Source organism: Lutra lutra, chromosome 10 (assembly GCF_902655055.1).
Source record: "Lutra lutra chromosome 10, mLutLut1.2, whole genome shotgun sequence".
In the NCBI taxonomy this organism is placed as follows: Eukaryota; Metazoa; Chordata; class Mammalia; order Carnivora; family Mustelidae; genus Lutra; species Lutra lutra.
Window position 1 is genome coordinate 80,479,762 of NC_062287.1, and position 15,367 is coordinate 80,495,128.

The 15,367-nt window shown below is 39.4% G+C and overlaps 1 protein-coding gene across 3 annotated transcripts in view; it reads right to left on the minus strand.

Annotated features, from left to right (window-relative positions):
- CCDC34 (coiled-coil domain containing 34) overlaps positions 1-15,367 on the minus strand; it is a 126,217-nt gene that overhangs the window by 49,560 nt on the left and 61,290 nt on the right. The window contains exon 7 of one of the 3 annotated variants that reach the window (XM_047747280.1): positions 8,081-8,307. The exons of the other annotated variants lie outside the window; for them this stretch is intronic. The gene's annotated coding sequence lies outside the window, so the exon portion shown is untranslated. Of the gene's footprint in view, positions 1-8,080; positions 8,308-15,367 lie in introns of those variants that run through there. 3 annotated transcript variants of the gene reach the window in all.

Genomic DNA, 15,367 nt, shown 5'->3' on the forward strand with positions numbered 1-15,367 from the left:
GAGATTCTGCATTTCTGACAAGCTCCCAGGTGACATGTATGCTGCTAGACTGTGGACCACACATGGAGAAGGAGGCCCTACAATCTACAGAAGCCACTGTCTCTCCACTGAAAGTCAATCCTATGTAAGTTTTTCCTATGTTGAACAGTATTCTCCCCACTGGACCATGAGCATATCAGGTGACATAATCACTGCCTTAATGATCCCTATTAGTTGAAAATATTTCCCAAGTAACATTATAATAAATGGTATCACTTACTCCTTGACCACAGGGTATTTATGGTAACCTACTTCAAGTAACGCTGCATGTGAAAAAAGAGATCCAGGACTGCCCTGTGCAAAGAGCAGATAGCAAGACAGTTTGGAAGCCCACCAAGAAGCAATACTCTTGTCTCTGTCCAAGAGAAGCCAAGATTTTACCACAGGGCTGAAGTCTGGGTGGCCCTTTGGGTTTCCAGTGTAGATCAGAAGCACACACCGAAAAATGACTTCATGATAATTAGCCTCCATGACATGATTTAAAGGGAGGCATTATTAGACCCATATTAGAGGTAGAGAAACTATAGACATGGGAAGTTATTTTCCCACCCAAGCCAAAGTGTCAGGGATGAAAATGAGGTCAAGAACCAAAACCTATGGTTCATCAGTCCTCAGTCTAAGCCAGGAGACATTTCCTATGAAGAATGTTTATGCTCTGGTTTAGAAGTCTACATTAACAGTGAAGGATAGAAGAACACAAAAGAGCTGTAGATTTATTTGTTTCAATTTGTGATGATTTTGACTTTATTTATTGACAAAAGCATTTTTCACTATCCTCATTTCTTGTCTTTCATTATTATGCCTGTGCCCATGTGACTTAGACATATTATTTAATCTCTCTGTGCCCCTCTTTCCTCACCAGTGAAAAACTGGAATCTTCACAGAGGATGAGATGACATAACTCATGCAGAGAATGTTAACAGTCTGGCATGTGGTAGGCATTACCTAATTGTTAGTTATTTCTACACAGATAGCCCAATACATCTCCTCAATAATAATGCAGTTCTGCCCCTGGCAGGAGCCACGAGCTGCTCTGCTTTGTTCTCCTGATGCCAGAATGGTGCTGAACTTAGAGTAGGCTTAAGAAATGATTTCCTGTCTGAATTCCAAAGACCAACAGCTTCTCTATGTGACTCAATTCCCTTACCAAGTTTCATACTGTATAGACACACCCCTCTGAATTTCCCAGAATATTTACCATTATGTACATGAGATATCCAGTTTCCAAGAACATTTTGTAAGTTAGCATGATTTTCTCAATGTTTTATAATCTTCAAAGTGATTTCACAAACACCCTCCCATTTAAACCTTTTAACAGATACTGTGAAAAAGGCAAAATCTTAATGTGTCCATTTTACAGATGGGGAAACTGAGCCCTTCTGAAGTAAAGTAATTCCCTTAAGGTCATACTGATTACTGGTAATAATAATAATAATAGTTACTACTACTGAGATCTTTGAAGACTTAATAGTAGATTAAACACGTGAAATTGCTGATATTCTACCATGTTTAACGTACACAAAGAAGGTAACCTCATACTACTTAACCTAAATGAGAAGTGTATCATGTCATTTAATTCTCATATCAATCCTATAAGGTAAGAGAAAACCTCTATTTTAACAACAAGGGGAATGAAGCCCTGGAAGTAAATATGCTTACCCAAGGACAAGCAGTGGAACTAGGATTCAAACCCAGACCAGGATGAGTCCAAAACCCATACTAGTAGCTCTCCCACACCACCCCTCTAGTATACAGCTAGGAAATGGTGGAGCTTGCACTGCTAGCTGGATCTCTATTGAGCCAACATTTTTTGTATTAAAAACATAGCATGTTTATACTAAATCTCCATCACAACCACAGAAAGGAAAAGAGATGAGAAAGCTGAGCCTCAGAGAGCTTTCATGGCTTGGTCAGTCACACAGCTACTAAATGTTGGAGTTGGGACTCAAATAAGTTATGCACCTTCAAAGTCTGGGCTCTTCACCATCAAATCAGTGGTTCCCCATTCACCTGGGGACATTTTAAAATTTCTAATGTCCAGGTGACTCTGCAGACAAATGAAAGCACAGCCCCCTGAGGTAGAACACAAGTTGCGGGTAGTTTTTGAAACTCCTAAGGTGATCCCAATGTGCAGACAAGTATATATACTGCACAACACTCCATCCCTTCCAACCCCAGTCTCGTACGTCTTCTACCACATGCACCTACTGACTGATAAAATCTGACCCTGAGGTCTCTGCCATCAGTGCAACCACACAGTAGTGATCTTTATTGTGCTTTGTACAGAGTGAATGCCTATTTCCCAGACACATTCTGCAGAGAGCTCCAAGCAGAAACCAAAAGAAGTCACAGCAAAGGCCCAATGATAGTACTTTACCATTGACAACAATCAGCTGTCACCGAGGCTGAAATGGAAACCACTTCATCTAGAGAGGCCCTTCACTCTCCTGAGTGCTTAGCTTTGGCTTCAGTAGACAGCCTGAACCAGGATGGCTGAACTTAGCTGGTGTCTGGCTGGGGAGAGAGAGGGAGGCACTGGTCAGCCTTGCTGAGTGGGACAGCCCTCTGCCTTCCCCATTACTCACATACGCCATATGCAGGGTCAGGGCCATGCTACCGAAGGTAAGCTGGGAGGCACGCATTCCCACCCACTGTGTCCAGCCACCACCAGTTCAGAATACTTCATCTTTATGAACTTCGCTTATTCTTAAAAATATGCTTCTTTGATTCCTGCAAGCCAAGTCCGTGGAAAAATAACGGAAACCAAATGCCAGGGAAATGGCGCCAAGGCAAACACATGTGAGCTCTGAAATAACAAGAGATACTGTGGTCACATCTGACCTTCTGAACTGTGCTATGGTTCCCTGCTGCTGAAGGGGTGCATGGTAATACTTTATTTGTAATGCAGAAGAGCTTGGTTTTTAAAGAGATGGCCTTTTGAAATTGTTAGGGGCTCAGCTAAGGGGCCAGAAATAATATTTTGAGGAATGACCTTTTTTTAAAGGCCACACTTTACTTTCCATAAGCTCAGAATCTTCTGATTTCTATCTGTCAATGATGAATATGCAAGATCTCCAGAATTTCTACAAGTGTTTGTCTTTTTGTTATACCAATATTTGGGTGCAGTCTAACATAGAAGTAGAAATGCAAGTTCACTTGTTTATTTTAGCAGGCTGCAAAAGAGAAATGTGGAAGGACCTAGATGGAAAAGAAAAATGGAGGGGTGCCTTGGTGGTACAGTCGGTTGATAATCTGACTCTTGGTTTTGGCTCAGGTCATGATCTCAAGGTCATGAGATCAAGCCCTACATCCAGCTCTGCACCCAGCACTGAGTCTCCTTGGGATTCTCTCACCATCTCCCTCTGCCCCTCCCACTACACACACACACTCTCTCTCTCTCTCTCTCAAATAAATAAATAAATCTTAAAGAAGAAAAAAATTAAAGTAAAATGACCCAGGTCAAAAGTGAATTCAGAGAAGTCTGCTGGTTTCCACACTAACCAGTTTGGTTCCCAGCAGTGGGCAGTCTCAGACCTGCTGGGGTGCGTGCTGCCAGCAGTTACATTCCTATGAGATGCCAGTAACTACATTCTTGGGCACACAAAACAAGTCACCAGGAAGAATCTGCTCTATGTTAGCATTACCAAGAAAAGACCACAAGCTACAGAGTTTATGCAAATGAAGATTGGTTCCCATGGAAAATATTCCGGTATTAAAATAATAGCCAAGTCTGTCTAAGAGTAAAACACTTATTTTCATACTGTTTTTCAGATAATATTCTTTTCCTTTAGTTACATTATTTGCTGCCTATCTAGAAGATGTGTGTCTTAAAGAGAAAAAATACACGGTAAGACTAGCTTTATTGCAATTAGTGTGGGGGAATATACTCTATAAAAGAAATAATAATAGCAAATACTTTGTAGTACTTCTATATGTTCGTTCAGGCACACAGTAAAAATTTTAACCTGCTTTTCATGTATTAATAGATTTAATCCTCACAAACAGTGATTGCTCTTGTGTCCTGAAGCTTTATTTTTATTTTAATGGATCACATTTATCAATCTTTTCATCTGTCCTTTCTCTTGTTTAGAAATCAAAAAATCAAAACATTAAGAATAGAAAAAAATCCCCCAATCATAGAAATATCTCTTCTGTATTTTCTTTTCTTTTCTTTTTTTTTAAAGATTTTACTTATTTACTTGATAGACAGAGATCACAAGTAGGCAGAGAAGCAGGCAGAGAGAGAGGAGGAAGCAGGCTCCCTGCTGAGCAGAGAGCCTGATGCAGGGCTCGATCTTAGGACCCTGGGATCATGACCTGAGCTGAAGGCAGAGGCTTTAACCCACTGTGCCTCCCAGGTACCCCTCTCCTGTATTTTCTTTTACAAGGTTTAACTATTCAGTTTTGATATTTGAATTTATAATTTATCTGGAATTTATTTTGGATTAAAACATGAGGTAAGAATACAATATATATTTTTTCCAAAAGAAAACCAGTCTTTTTAGTATCACTTATCGCCAATACTACCATCTTTTCCACACTGATAATGTCACATTCCTCATACACTGACTTTACATATCTTTGTGAGTTGGGCATATGGGCTCTGTTGTCTATTCCTGCCACAACACCACACAACGTTAATTACTTACAGTTTTGCAATAAGTTTATATCTGGTAGAATAATTCCAACACCCCTCCCCACCATCTTGTCTCTCTCTCTTTTTAAATTTATTTTTTTTTATTATGTTCAATTAGCCACTGTATAGTACATCATTAGTTTTTGATGTAGTGTTCAATGATTCATTAGTTACGTATAACACTCAGTGCTCATCACAGCATGTGCCATAAACCAATACCCATCACCCTATTACCCACTCCCCCTACTCCCTTCCCCTCTGAAACACTCAAGATTGTTTCCTGGGGTCCACAGTGTCTCATGGTCCATCTCCCTCTCTGATTTCTCCCCCTTCAGATTTACCTTTCTTCCCCTATGGTCCTCCGTGCTATTGCTTATGTTCTATATAGATTGAAACCATATGACATCTCTCTGCTTGACTTACTTCACTTAGCATAATCTCCTCCAGTTCCATCCACATCGATGCAAATGGTGGGTATTCATCGTTTCTGATGGCTGAATAATATGCCATTGTATATATGTACCACATCTTCTTTATCCATTCAACTGTTGAAGGGCATTTCCTCTTTTTGATTGTGACCTCTGCCCTTTCATATCAAGCTTACAATTACCTGAGTAAGTTCTAGGAAAAACTCTACTGAGATTTTTGTTGCAATTTCTAAGTTAACTTGGGAGAATTGATATCTGCTTGATACTGAGTCAACACCTCAGTGAAGATGGTACCGTTTCTCTAATTCTATAGCCTTTCTCCTCACCCCCTGCCACTGACAAAAGGAGCCTTTGTCTTATTTCTGAAAAATATTTTAACAATTCCTCCTTTAAAATATTTACTTGGGTTTTTAGTAGACACCCTTCATTAATTAAGCAAGGTTCCTCTATTCCTATTTTGCTTGGAGTTGGCTATAAGAGTTTTAATTATAAATAGGTATTAAATTTTATCAAGTGCTATTGAGACAATTTCATGGTTTTTCTCCCTAAATCTTTTTCATGTCAAACCATTTTTGCATTCCTCTGATAAATCCAATTTTTTTCTTTAATTCCCTTTATCTATTTCACTCATACCCTCATCCATCTCCCCTCTGGCAGCCACCTGTTTGTCCTCTGTATTTAAGAGCACCCCTTCTTTCTTTGTTTATTCATTTATTTTGTTTCTTAAATTCTACATATGAGTGAAACACATGGTATTTATCTTTCTCTCACTTATTTTCTTAGCATTACATCTTCTAGGTCCATCCATGTTGCTGTAAATGACAAGAGCTCATTCTTTTTTATGGCTGAGTAATATTCCATTATATATATATATATACATGTTATATTTATATATATAATGAAGGTTGATATATATATATATATATATGTATATCAACCTTCTTTATCCATTTATCTATGGACACAGGTTGCTTCCATATCTTGGCAACTGTAAATAATGCTATAAACATAGGAGTGCATGTATCTTTTTGATCTTTTTGAATTCATGTTTTTGTTTTCTTTGGGTAAATACTCAGGGCCAGAATTACTGAATCACATGGTAATTCCATTTTAATTTTTTGAAGAACCTCCATACTATTTTCCACAGTGGCTGCATCAGTTTCCATTTCCACCAACAGTGCATGAGAATTCCTTTGTCTCCACATCCTCACCAACATTTGTTGTTGCTTGTCTTTTTAATTTTAGCCATTCTGACAGGTGTGAGGTGATATCTCATTGTGGTTTTGATTTGCATTTCCCTGGGTGATTAGGGATGTTCAGCATATAGCATTTTGCTTATTTATACACATATATTTATAAATGTGGCCAGTTCATAATCTTTCCTTCTTGTGGTCTCCTTGTATCAGCTGGAAAATGCTCCCTATTTTCTGCTCTTTGATAAAATTGGCAGTAGTATATGTTTATCTGTTCCTTGAATGTTTAGCCAAACTAAAGCCAATCTGGCCCTATGGAAGGACCAAGGGGTAAACTATTAAGTGATTCCATTTCTTTAATGATAAAGACTTTACTCCTATTTCTATATTTTCTTGGGATAGTTTTCGTAAGTCACATTTTTCTAGGACATTGATCATTTCTGTCTTTTTAAATCTATTAGCATAATGCTATCTTCTTGTTTATCTTTATTACAATCTGTAGTTACGAATCCCTTCTCATTTCTACACTACAGGGTTTTATGAACAATAAATGAGAAATCTGTTAAGCCCTAGTCACACTACCTGGAACAAAGAAAGTAGCTGTAATCAATAACCCCAAGCAGTAAGACCTATTGTTAGTACTGTTTATGGAGAACAGAACTAGTACCATACAATGAGGAGATAAATGATACACAGCTGTACTAAGGGGGCTCCCATGTCTCATGGAGGGAGGGATACTAATATATCCTATCTAGTGCCAATTAAAAAGAACTGTGCTCCTGAGTATATGTGTGTATGTGTGTGTGTTTTGTATTGTTCAGGGGAGGAACAGTTTCAGCAACTCTGGCACAAGAAGCATATCATGTTCTAATGGGAGTTGGGTAACCAAGGCACCTTGCTGCTATTTCTGAGAAAGCAAGATATTGTACTAAGGGAGCCAAAACAATTTCTCATCTGTGATCTTATCATGAAGTCTATCCCTCCCCACTAAAAAACTATCACCTAGGGGCCATTGGAAGACATGTGATTGATTGAATTAAGGAATTTTTGTGCTGAGACTGGAAAATAAACAAGAGTTTTCTTACACATTACCAAGTGTTGTTAAGGGACCAAAACACATTAAGAGACAAGGTCATATTGCATAAAGCCAGCTGCTGAGAGAATCACACACTGGACAGGTAGGTTTTGGTGAGGAGAAAGGGGAGGGAAGAGGTAGTGAAGGGCCCAAAACATAGGTTGATCCTGCCCGGGAGGAACCTTACATATCAGGTCAACTGTGGAACATCAAATAGGAAAGATAGAATGGTCCTGAAAGGAGCATAGGAGAGGAAGACTGGAGTCCAAATTTGCCAGTTTTAAATTTTGCTTTAGGTGATAACTAAAGAAAAGATAAATATTTTGGAAATTGAAATCATTTCTAAGATTCCTATCCAATGATGTGGTTGTGTGAAAATTCATGAGTAATCATAAATTCTTATCCTGAATTTCATCGAAGGCTTAAGTCAGGTTGAACGTAAGAAAGAAATGCAGGAAATCTCAAGCTCCTGGAATGAAGCAACATAAAGGACTTGTGGGCAGTGACTGTCCTGCCTTCTCCTGATTCACGCTCTGGCTGGCAGTGCCACTCTTAGCCTCGCTCCAGGTTTATTCCTCAAGCCAGACGTTGAAGACTACCCTGCTGCATGAGGAAATTCCAAAGGTACTGGTAACTCCCAAGGGCTGGGCATGAACAAATCAGTTATTCAACAATATGTGTTATATTCATATTCTATTCAAGACAAAGGAATTGCTTCCAGTGAGTAAAACCAGGCCAGTGCGCAAAAGCCACAGAGAGACAACTGTTGACTGAAATTAGGAAAAACTTCCTAACAGAGGTGTTCCAGGATAGAATGTAACATACTAAAATCCCCATCATTAAATGTGTTTCAAGCAGAGGCTGGCTTGTAGAAATTCAGATATTAAGGAAGAGATTGGACCTGACAAGTTTACAATTCACTTCCATTTTCCAGTCCTATAAAATAGAAGAAATGACCAACAGTTACAATGAATTGACAGTTTAGCCAAGAAAACAGAAATTGTGGAAATAATAGCAGATCCAAAGCAACATAATAAACCAAATTAAAGGTCCAAAAACTCAGTAGAGAGTACCAAAAATAGCTGTCCTGAAAAAATTCAAGAGACACCGCAAATTTCTTCATACCAAGGAAGATTCATCCCTTTGCATAAGCAATAATTAGACAGGATTCCTGGTAGTGAAGATAAAGGTGAATTATGCAGATGATTCAGAGCCGGAAGAATTGCTACACAAGTTCTCATGTAGTCCCCACCAGATTCCTACTTATATGCAGTAGAGAACATGATACTTGTCAATAAATATTAATAATGACCTTAAATAAACAATTGCTTTGTCATCTTATAAGAAAAAGCAGATATGCTTGAATTCTGTTCTCTGCATTTGTGCACAATACAGGTCTTTTCTCAACATTTTGCATTGCAATACATTAGAATTCAAAGTCATGGCTTACCAAACTTAATTGTTAATTCAGAAGATAGGATCCATGACTTCATGATTTCCTATGGGCTTAGTATCAGTACTTACTCTTTTTTCATTTCTGACAGTGCCTGCAGATCAGATTAGAGGTATTCTTAATCCTACTGACATGAGTCAGCTTGAAACAGGAAAGAGAGATAAAAATTAACGAGGGCCTTGTTACTCGGTGTGGTCCAAAGACCAACTGCAATGTTACCACCTAGGAGCTCTGCAACAAAGCAGAACCTCAGCTCTTATCACCCCACTCCCAGATTTGCTAAATCAGAATCTGCATTTTAACAAGATACCCCCATGAAATAAAAGCAAAAATGAACCACTGGGACTTCATCAACATAAAAAGTTTTAGGGTAAAATAAATTTTTTTTTTAAAAAAAGCTTTTAGGGGCACCTGGATGGTTCAGACCATTCAACTTTTGGTTTCCATTCAGGTCGCAGGTTTCCATTCAGGATCGAGCCCTGAGTAGGGCTCCACACTCAGCACAGAGTATGCTTGAGTTTCTCTCTCCCTCTCCCTCTGCCCCTTCCCTCCCACTCTTTCTCTTTCTAAAATAAATAAATAAATCTTAAAAAAAAAAAAAGAAAAGAAAAGCTTCTACATAGCAAAGGAAATAATCAAGAAAATTAAAAGGCAATCTATGGAATGGGAGAGGCTAGTTGCAAAAGACATCCCTGATAAAGGGATAGTATCCAAAATCTTAGAAAGCTTATCAAACTCAACACTCAAAAACCAAATAATCCAGTTAAGAAATGGGCAGAAGACATAAATAGACATTTTTTTTCAAAGAAGACAAATAGATGGCCAACAGACATGTGAAAAGATGCTCAACATCTCTCATCATCAGGGAATACAAATCAAAACCATGATGAGATACTACCTCACGTCTGTCAGAATGGCTAAAATTAAGAACACAGGAAACAACAGATGTTCCCAAGGATGTGGAGAAAGGTGCATCCTCTTACATTATTGGTGGGAATCCAACTGGTGGAGCCACTCTGGAAAACAGTACAGAGGTTCCTCAAAAAGTTAAAAATACATTAAATTTTAAAATCCTCAAAAAAGTTTAAAATACTATCCTACCAGGGCACCTGGGTGGCTCGGTGGGTTGAGCCTCTGCCTTCAGCTCGGGTTGTGGTCCCAGGGTCCTGGGATCGAGCCATTCATCGGGCTCTGTGCTCGGCGGAGAGCCTGCTTCCTCCTCTCTCTCTCTCTCTCTGCCTGCCTCTCTGCCTGCTTGTGATCTCTTTCTGTCAAATAAATTAAAAAAAAATCTTAAAATATTACCCTATCACCCAGCAATTGTACTACTAGGTATTTATCCAAAGGATACAAAAATACTGATTCAAAATGGGTTATGCTGGATGCCTGGGTGGCTCAGTCAGTTAAGCGGCTGCCTTCGGCTCAGGTCATGATCCCAGGGTCCTGGGGTTGAGTCCTACACTGGACTCCCTGTTCATCGGGGAGTGAGTTTCTCCCTCTCACATTGGGCTCCTTGCTCAGTGGGAAGCCTGCTTCTCCCTCTCCCTCTGCCCCTGCTCATATGCACTCCCTCTCCCTCTCTCTCTCTCTGTCAAATAAATAAATAAAATCTTCAAAAGGGCTTATGCACCTCAATGTTTATAGCAGCATTATCAACAATAGCTCAATTCTGGAAAGAGCCCAAACATTCATCAACTGAGGAATGGATAAGGAAGATGTGGTTTGTATATATATTCAATGGAATATTTCTCAGCCATCAAAAAGAATGAAATCTTGTCATTTGCAATAACATGGCTGGATCTAGAGTGTACTACACTAAGCAAAATACATCAGTCGGAGAAAAACAAATACTATATTTCACTCATATGTGTAATTTAAAAAACAAAATAGATGAACCTAGGGGAAGCAAAAAAAAAAGAGAGAGGAAGGCAAACCATAAGAAACTCTTAACCATAAAGAACTAACTAAAGAACTAACTAACTGCTGGAGAGGACGTAGAGGATGGGCCAAATGGGGGATGGGTATTAAGGAGGGCACTTGTTGTGATGAGCACTGGATGTTATATGTAAGTGATGAATCACTGAATTCTACTCCGGAAACCAATATTACACTGTATGTGAACTAACTAGAATTTAAACAAAAACTTCAAAAATTAAACAGATTCCCCCATTATTCATATGTGCCTTAAAATTTGAGAAGTGCTAAACTAGAGAACAATGATTCTGTTGCCTACCCTCTGACCTTCACCCCCTAAAAGCTTTAAGAAGAAACAGTAGCTTCTGGAAAACAAAAAAGGGAGATAATGACTCAGACTGTATTCATTAATGAAATCACTGATCAAGTGTCTGCATTGTTTTAGAAAATTTCCTACTGCTAACATAGTACAGCTGTGCTTAAAATGGACTAGCAGACCCTCTGGTTTGTTCTGACCCAAGTCAGCTGATGAGCATCGGTTAGTCATTAGACGTCAGGGAAAAGGAGAAGAGAGACTTCCACAAGTGCCTGTACCTGGAGAGGTGGCTGTTTCTCATAAGCTACTGTCAACAAGCCTAGCAGGGCCTCATGCTTTATAACCTGCATCCTCCTGCCTATTTGTCCACGGAGGGAAAACCTTTCTGCTGGGGTAACTTCTGAGACACCAGTAGCCACAAAGAAGGCATGGATGTAGTAGGAGAGGGAACTTTTTCAGCATCCAGATGTGGAAAATGTATAAAACAAAAATAAAGTATTTCCTAGAATACTTCCTCAATTCAAAAAGGCCACTGATCACAGGAAACAACTTAGATTTAAGAGAGCTTTTCAGGAGGGGTGGTCAACAGTTCTTTAAATAAATCAAACATGATTCCGTTTTTAAAAAGTAAAATTGAGGAGGGCAGTGTTCATGAGGGTATATCCTAGAATCAAGAAAATTTGGTACATCTGTGCTTGATAGTCTCATTGGCCAGTTTTGCTAGCAGGTATTAGCAATTAAGTCTTTACAAGTAAGTGTTTACATGCAAATGCACATTAAAAAAAATGACGGTCATTTTCTGCAGTCTTCTGTTTCACTGCAGGACTGAAATTCAACCCAGAGGGAAAGAAGGAAGAGAAATATCAAGACCCCACCTTCTCCAAATACATTTGGATTGAAAATCAGATAGATACAAGAGCTTTGTGCTCCTACGAAACTGTGCCTGGCCTGATGTGGGGCCGGAATCTGGTCACCTAACGTCCCTATTTCATGAAGAAAAACCATCTGACCATGGGGTATATATTCATGGGCTCCAGAGGATGTGGTATTGGTCAGAAGCAGAGAGAGAAGCTGAGGTCCTACAAGGGGACAAAAATTGCTCTAAAACACATTGTAAGTCAGCGAGATTCTGAGTCCCTAATGTACAAGCTTAGCTTCTTTCCCTCTCTGACACCTCCTCCTTTAAACTGTTCTGGGTTCTCTGGTGTAACAGCCACACTCTTTCCAATAGGGAAGCTCTAATAGGAGAACTGCAGAAAGTGCCACGAGGAAATGCAAATTAACACTAAGCCAAAGGTAGACAATAGACTTCCCCATCCTGCCTGGGTACAAATACCCTCAAACCACCATTGCCATGTGTCATAGAATTTATAATGAATCATCTTTGTTGATGGAAAAGTGCTTTCTTCCTATAGCCTTCTGGAAAGTTGTTGTCTACCTTTTTTTTTTTTCCACCATGGAGAAACTCAGAAGGAATAATGGGCGGAAAAACCTGTGTCACAAGGAACTGTGGTTATATTTGCTTTTACACATCGTTCTCTGAAAAACAAAAAAACAAACAAACAACGAAAGAAAAAAAACAAAGACAAACCTAAATGGATAGCTATAAAATGCAAAAGTTTTTTTGAAAGAATTCATCATAAAGAACTTAAACTTTCAAGGAGAGACGCCCCTGGCTTTCCCTCCCCTGAATCCTAAAGCTCCCTCTAGTGACCAAGAACTTACCACCGCTACAGGTATAGATAGTAAACACTTTGTAAGGCTTCTCGTTTTTAGATAGTATCCTCAAGTTTCTATAGCATTTGCACATAGGTCTGAGCATTCAACACAGAAACGTAAAAAATAAAAGTATCCTTTCTCCTGTTTAATGGACAAGAAACTGAGGCTCAAATGGGCCAAGTCATGTAGAGTCATGTGGCTGTAACAAGCGTGCTGGAACTGGAGCTGGGCTTCCCATGTCCTGCTGCACTGCCTCGTGATCTGTGGCCACTGGGCAAAGTCATCCATGACCATTCTCATGAAAGCACTCATGGAAGCCTTTTTAAGGGATCTACAGAAGTGATTCTTGGCTTTCAGGAGGTCCCTTTGAGAATCTGATGAGAATTGTGGCCCATACGTATACAGGAAATACATGGATCACCCTGAAGGGTGTCTACTCTCTAAATTGCCAAGGACCCCACATTAAAGAGTTACTGACATCTACTGGATATAATCTTGAGATATCAAGAACTCAAAACATGAACTTTGAAGTTCTTTACTCTTTCCTTTAATTATGATGTTTTCCATGCTTATCCAGTTTCCTCTTCACCCCATTGTTCAGAGTATTTACAAGGATTGAACAAATTAGTATATATTTGCTAACATTTAAAGAAAAGCCTGCGGATATTGCCATCAAGGCATCCTAACTTTCCCACAGGCATGCCTGGGATTAGTGGCAAACTGAGATGTTTCTAGGAAAGTAGTAATTTGAAAGCATTTTTTCAAATGTAAGAGCATACCACAGTCTCCTGAGCTGGCTCTGTAGAGAATCTAAAGAAGCAACATAGTGCATAATATATAGATGACTTTTTTCAGGGAACAAAAGCCAGTATTGCCTCTAAATTTTCAGCTCTTTTCATCCTAGCATTTCCAATGACTTTGGAAAAGCCCAAATCAACAGTGATGGTTTGCTAGTTCATGTAAGTCTCTTCCACATAAGCTCCATAAGGGTAGGGACCATGTCTATTTGGATCATTGTATTTCCAACATCCAACATAGCCACCAGCACTATAATACACTCAATAGATATTGGACAAATGACTATGTGAATGGTCATCTCTGAGTGAGCCCTTCTGGGAAACTGCTCCTTTCCCTCCCTAATTAATTGGTGGCCTCTGGTTACCTGAGACATTGCGCTAAAACACTCCACGTAGACAATCTCAGGTTCCAGATCCTCAAATGTTCTGATGAAAAGTTCTGTCCTCTATTCTGTGACCCACACCCACAGTCTACACTGTGTTATAAACAAACCTAAGCAATGATCACCACTTCCTGCCTCAGCCCTCCCAGAAAGGATGGCACAATTTAAAATGGATGTATTAATCTTTGAGTAAAATGCAGCACTCCAGTGACAGGACCACCCAGCCATCAAGGCTATTAAGAAGCAGTGAGGAAGATCTTTCTAGATCATCTCACACAACCTCTGCTCATCACACCCTTCCCTCCCTCTGAGCTTTCACAGTGTAACTTCCCTCAGCTTCTCATCAACACTTCTCACCCGGTGAAATGTCACCCCAAAGATGTCTTCAGCTCTAGTAGTTAACAACTCTCACCTTTTCCAAGGCAGAGTTCAGAACTTTATGACCATGCTAGATTCTTTAAAATATATGTTGTTGTCCCCTCCTCTTGCATATGCAGCAAGGCCAGCAAGCGGGGTAGGAGCTGCTCAACTCAAGAATGGACTATAGGGAAAGGGAAGTGGGAGAGAAATGGAAAGATGACGGCAGGGGAAGTACTCAGCTGACATTGCTGACTTTGAAGCTGGCTTTGAAGATGGAAGGGGCCATGAGCCAAGAAATGCAGGCAGCCTCTAGAAGCTGAATAGGCAAGTAGAGGGATTTTCCCCTGATGCTCCCAGAAAAGAAGACACCCTGGCAAACATCTTGATCCCAGCCCAAGGAGAGCCATGTCAGACTTCTGACCTCCAGAATTGCAGAATAATACATTTGTGTTGTTTTAAGCCAAAAAAAAGGGAGGGGGCTGTTTCACACCCCGGTTTATCCTGCTTACCTTGATTCTCACAAATCCAATTTTTTCAGCAGTTATTGACAACATCCCTATGAAAACACGGAGCTTCTCAATAAAGAATTACTGCCTGAGTCACAGCGAAGTTGTAATTTCATGTGCAGGTGAAGTCTCAGCATAGCATTGACTTTTCCCAGCTGCCCTGTTGGGTATCATATTTAAATCAAAGTTTGTCAAAATTTTGAGTACAACCTTTGGGATTTTTGTTATATCAAAGTAGCACCTGAGCTAATATTTACTAAATACCCTTCTCTGAGTTGACTCAACTTTAAAACAGTGTTTTGCTTTATAAGTAATATCCATCAAATATTAGTTGTGACGTGCTAATTGCTTTTTCTTAATATATATCAAAATAACAATAAAACTATAAATGGAGAAAACCTTTACATTAAAATAAATTTATAACTATCAAAATTTACAAACAACTCTGTCTATGTTCCCAGGAAAATTGCCTCTAGGTATCCTCAGTGATGTGACTACTCCACTTTGTGAAATACTTTTCTAACATTTTGCTCTCACCCTCCCCATGC